The sequence below is a fragment of the Hemicordylus capensis genome, chromosome 3 (genome assembly GCF_027244095.1).
Source record: "Hemicordylus capensis ecotype Gifberg chromosome 3, rHemCap1.1.pri, whole genome shotgun sequence".
Lineage (NCBI taxonomy): Eukaryota > Metazoa > Chordata > Lepidosauria > Squamata > Cordylidae > Hemicordylus > Hemicordylus capensis.
In genome coordinates, this window is record NC_069659.1 from 208,616,798 (window position 1) to 208,622,797 (window position 6,000).

Genomic DNA, 6,000 nt, shown 5'->3' on the forward strand with positions numbered 1-6,000 from the left:
TGTGATCACTATTTTTCACGTATTTTGAGTCTTTGGTGTATAATAACTTTTCCTCAATGAATCCCTATGAGGATTCATTACACACCTTCATTTCTTCTATTCATTTTGACCGACTTTGGACAGTGCCAACTGTTAACTGCCATGTGCCAACTACAACTCCCTCCCACCCGCAAGGCAGTGGGGTGCCACTCAATTTATGTTCTAGGAATTTTTTCAATTGTTTAGACTCTTTGATGTCTAATAACCTTTCCCCATAATAAATCCGTATGAGGATTCATTACACACCAAAGAGTCTAAACACCTAAAAAAAATTTCTAAAATATAAACTGAGTACCCAGTGGCTTGCAGGTTGGGGAGTAGTTGGCACATTGGATGGCACTAATTCCCCACCCCACCCCCACAAAGCAGTGGGGTCAAAATGAACAGAAGAAATGAAGGGGTGTAATGAAGACTCCAAAGAATCTAAACAAAAATTCCTAAGAAATAAACTGAGTACCCCAGTGTGTGTGTGTGTGTGTGTGTGTGTGTGTGTGTGTAGTTGACACATGGCATTTGGCAGTTGTCAAAATGAACAGAAGAAATGAAGGCATATAATGAATCCTTATAGGGATTCATTATGAGGAAAGGTTATTAGACACCAAAGAATCTAAACACTTCAATATTCCAAAAATATAAACTGAGTACCCCAATGCCTTGCAGGTGGTGTGGTGGTATGGTAGGCACATGGTAGTTGACAGTTGGCACTGTCCAATGACAGTCAAAATGAGCAATGAAGGTGTGCAATGAATCCTCATAGGGATTCATTATGAGGAAAAGTTATTAGACATGAAAAAATCCAAACACTTGAAAAATAGTGACTGCACATTTTGCTCCATAACTCCACTTCTACAATGGCTAGAGCTTAGTTTTTTTGTTTTGTTTTGTTTTGTTTAAATAATAATAATAATAAAAAAAAAGCAGGGCATCCATGTAGGGTTAGGATAGGGAGACTCTGAATCCCCATTATTTCCTACGGTGGAAATATACAAAATCATTAGAAATCAACCAAGTGCTCCACTGCCTTGAAATTTGGGTGATAGGTGGCACCCATGGGGACCTACCAACCACCAAAATTGGGTGCTCCCAGGACCTGTATAAATGGTCTTAATCAATCCAAATCAAATCCAAATCAAATCTGGGGTGATTCAGGGGGTCAGATTTGGACACAAAACAAATCAGGAGTGACTCAATTTGGGCACAAAGCGAATGGGAAAAAAATCAATCCATGCACATCCCTAGTCTAGAGATACACATATCAGGTGGTATATAAATATGATAGATAGATAAATAAGTAAGTAAGTAAGTAAATAAATAAATACATTATTATTTATTATTTATAAGCACCTCAAGCACACAAAAATGTATGGAAATAATGTTAAGAAGAATGAACCCTACCCACAAGCTTACAGTCTTGGAGGAAAATAAGACAAATAGGAAGGGGAAAGGGAAGGCGAAATCAGAATTTAATGCTCAAGATCAAACTAGACATGATGTGGGAATTCCTTGATTAAAACTCATTACATTTTTTTCATTTTTCAAGATGCAGTCATGTGGTGTGCGGAGGAACTGATCTGAACTGTAACTGTAGCACAAGGAAGTGGGGTTAACGCTTTGTGGCTACATTAATTCTCCAACTGAAATCCCCACTGAAGCTGCTATTAACTATGGAGGAGGTGAAATGGAAACAGTTATGGGCACTGCTCCCTCAACACCATGGCCCCATTTCCAATCCCCCCGGCACTTTCAAAAATAGAAATAAATGTTGGGAGTTTCAATTATGGACTTCAGGAGTTAAGAATCGTTTCCAAACTCTGTTGAAACACTTGCAAGGAGGACAGGGGTGTAGCGAGGTTGTAGTGGACCAAGAGACAAGATTTTAAAATGGGCCCCCAACTCATGAAGTAAAGAAATCTTAAATGAGGCTAAATAGTGGTAACAAAAGGCATAGTAAATCTTAATACTCACATCAATTTCAGAGGATGAATACAACTGAAGGAAGCCTGAGCGGGTGCGCAGCTGGAGGAGTCAGTCATGTGACTTGCCTCGGGGGGGGCAAGGCAGTGGGCCCCCATACAACTGTCTCCCCTTGCCCTATTATAGTTATGCCCCTGAAGGAGGAAGAGGAACACATTTTTAAGGGCAATGAGTTCCAGAGAAAGAGAACAGCAAGAAACAAAGGCTGAAGCTGTGAATTAGAAGGAACTTCTAATTAGAATTAGAAGAAACTTTCCAAAGAGAAAATTTTGGAAGAGTGGAGAAGACACTCTTTCTATAATAAAGACAGAGCAAGGGTCAAAGAGGTAAGAAATGTAGTAAGTAAAAGTGTATCGGGTATGGAAAGGGGAGTCAGTGAATGGAATATATAACAAAAGAGAAATGTGGGCAAAATGAAATACAGGGGAAACAATTAAGACAGCGGTGGAATAAATAACAGAAAAGAGAGAATGAAGCTGAGAAAGAAGCATATCAGAAAGAAAAGAACGACAGTAGTAAAGCCAGGAAAGCATGAGAGAACCACCCAATGTCTTTGTAGTAGAGAGAGAGAAATAGAAACAAGAATTAAGTGAAATTTAAAATTTGGAAGTGTCAGGTTTTTGTGGTAGCAAAAGTTTTCTGTGCATAAAAAGACATTTTTGAATAGAAAGAAATATGTTTTCTTTTGATTAGGAAGAGATGAGTCAAGGGAGATCCTAAAGCTTTGTAGAAGGGGGAAAGGAAGAACAGAAGCATTACCTCAAGTGTGGGGAAAGGAAGAAGGTAGAGATAAAGAAGATGGAGGACTGATCAACAACTCAGTTTTGGATAAACAAGATAATGGGAAGACATTCAGTCAGAAATAGCTACAAAGGAAGCAAAAATGTTAGAAAATGAAATTGTTGGATCAGAAGAAGAAAAGTAGGTTTGTTTGCAGGACATTGGCATAGAAGTGATAAGGAATGTTAATGAACAAATGACCAAGGGAAAAGAAAAGAACTATGACAGAGCCTTGAGGCATTCCAGCTGAGAGGAGGAAAGAAGCAGTGCCATTAATAGATACATAAAAAGAATGCATGAGAATAGAATGATAAATGCTATTAAAGGCAAGTAAAAGAGCAGAAAGCCAACCCTGTGTGTTGGCAAGTAAAATGCAGATTCAGATGCAGAGTCATTTCAGGAACTCACTCTGTTCTTCTAGAGAGGTGGTTTTGGTTTTTGCTTTTACTCATAAGTGGGATAAAGCTGAGTATATAAAATTAAATATTTTTATTTCAGTCTTTATTTATTATTTGAGGCTGAAAATCAAAGTCAATGTTCCCAAAACAAGGGTGTTCCACCCCCATTATATCTTCTGCTAAACAGAGTAGAATTATCTCCAAGCATAATGGATATCAAAGTGGGATTCTTGGATCTTGCTTCCTTTTTGCCCCACACAGAAAGGAGTGAATGACACATTGGCCGCATTCTCACATAACATGTAACGGAGGGTCCAATGGAACCGCAGTTCCACCCTCCTGTGTATTGACCTGTCTGCATTCAGATGCAAGCACCAGGACCTGAACTGCAGTTAGGGAGACTGCAGAGAGGAGGGGGGTCTGGCTGCATAGGTGGGGAAACTGGCTGCCAGGCTTCCTCCTTTGCATGAAGTACAGCCACAGCAGCCAACCAGAATGGAGAGAGGGAGGATCTTCCTTCCCTGAACTCCAGTCCCCAAGAAGGCTGCCTCCAGTATAGCATTCAGATGTAACGCTGCTAAATACAAACCTCAGGTCGGAGCAACGAAACTCACAACAACCTGAGGGTTCAAATTGGAGTTTGGGGGTGAAAACCTCAGGTCTCTTTTTGAATCAGACAGAGGTTGCATGCATTCGGACGTACAAGAAATCCAACCTCTGCTCTCTTTAACTCTGGTTTCCCATTACATGCAAATGTGGCATATCAGTTACTCTGCGCAAAGGGGAGTATGCTATCAAAGGAAGTGTACTAGAAGGATAATTAAAAGAAATGGCCCTCCATCTTTTTCATTATGTCTATAAAGAGAAGTGAAGTTTCCTCACAAGGGTTTCTTTAAAATGTTTGAATCTAATACATCAATCTCTGCTTATTCATCTGTTGTCTGTGAATTAAAAGGTTCTTTGGACCCCATATTATTGGTTGCTTCTCAAGATTAATTTGTCAACATTTTTCTCCCCTGGTTTTCTTTTTGATAATGGTATCTGTTTCTCTTTTTAAAAAATATACTCCCTCTACTTAGAAAATCAGAGTAGCGCATCCTGACAAGAAGGGCTCACTCCTGAAGATGTTAGCTGCATGGAAGATCCACTGAAATCAAAGGGACTTTATTTCGTCACAACTAATCTCATTCCCTTCCTTCAATGGGATTTAGTTAGAGAGGCTAACATGTACTGGATTGTTTCCATTGTGTTTCTGGCATGGATGGGCTGGCCATTAACAGGATTAGGTCAGAGCCCAGTGGACTGCTTCCCACAATGCCAAATGTTGATGCAGGCTGGTTGCCTGCTCTCATTGGGGACAGAAAATTCTGCCTCACAAGGGTATCACATCAGTTCTTATGACCAATGGAATCTGCATTATCATTACAGCTGCACTGAGTCACTAGGTCAAAGAGAATCTGATGTGCATTGTTTATTGTTTGTTTGTTTTTAATACAAAGTGCTGGTTATTACCTATAAAGCCCTTAATGGCTTGGGCCCATGGTATTTAAGAGAACACCTTCTTCATTATGAACCCCACCTTATTAAGATCAATCAATCAATCAATCAATCAATCAACTTTATTATTGCCCAAGGCCAGCATAAGATAGAGCAGTAGAGCATGATTAATTCAAATTATGAAACCATAAAGCTATGTTATTTTAAATTTCTACCATAATGTTATCAAGCCATGATACAATATTAAAAGGCTGCTACCCTTAAAAGAGAGGGTATCTCTCTTTTAAGGCTTTCAATTGGGATCTCTCTGAATTTGCCTTCCAGTACTGCAGAGGGAAGGGCATGACCATGGGTGAAGGTATAAGCCCTTCTGTGGCTTGGGATTTCTAGCTGTGACAGGTAGAGGCAGAATACCTGAGCCTTCCCGAGGACAGGAAGGATGGACCCCTGCCTAATTCAACCTGGTGTTCTGTGTTCATTATCCTCTGTTTGATTGCTGGTTTTAGATGCAAATGAAGAGACAAAAGTCCCACAATGCTGTAAACTTGTTTATTTGAGCCCAACACATATCAGCCAAAGCCTTCTTCAGGGGCCAAATATTATCCAATGTAATCCTGTCACAAAAACACTTCTTCAAAAACAGGTAATATCTTAGACTAGTCAAAGCTAATGAAGCACATTTGCTGCTATCTTCCTGCTGTGAGCTTGGACAGCTCCAGCTCCAAGGGAGCAAGATTGGAGGGGGGGCCCAATTGGGCACCATAGAGGAGTTGCGCCAATATCTTGACCTAAAATAGTTTGAGCACTGTGACAACATACTGGCCCCCTCTAGTCTGTAAGGATTTTAGAATGGCGGCAGAGCTCCTCAGAGCAGTGAGGGCAACATAATCGCAGGGGGCCTTTCTTGAGCAAGAGGTGTGTAGGTCCACTCCCAGATATTTGAAACTAGAGACCTGTTTGACCTTGTGGCCATTTATACGCCAGGGACGGGTCTTGGGTCTTCTGGTGGAAGCCATAACTTTAATTATTTGTTAGGTGATTTCTAGTTGATCATTCCTTCAGTACTGAGTTAGCATGTCAGCATGTGCCTGCCAGGCGTGCGCACGTGAGCCCGCCCAACGTGCATGAGCACAATGTGCAGGCTCACACGTACCAGCTACTTCTGGCCACTTCCGGCCAAGGAGCAAACAAGGTGGCAGGGAAGTACTCTGCCGCCCTGTAGGACATTAAAAATACCAAGTGCCGGCAGGGGGGGAAGCAGTGGGAGGGTAAATGCACCCTCCCCCATACTTAAAGTGAGACCCTCTCCCCA

The 6,000-nt window shown here is 41.0% G+C and overlaps 1 long non-coding RNA gene across 2 annotated transcripts in view; it reads left to right on the forward strand.

The window, feature by feature from the left end:
- LOC128348830 (uncharacterized) overlaps positions 1–4,161 on the forward strand; it is a 79,798-nt gene extending 75,637 nt beyond the window's left edge. For both annotated transcript variants that reach the window (XR_008318362.1, XR_008318363.1), the window contains one exon: positions 1,580–4,161. This is a non-coding gene — a long non-coding RNA (uncharacterized LOC128348830). The remainder of the gene's footprint in view (positions 1–1,579) is intronic.
- Positions 4,162–6,000: the final 1,839 nt, after the last annotated feature.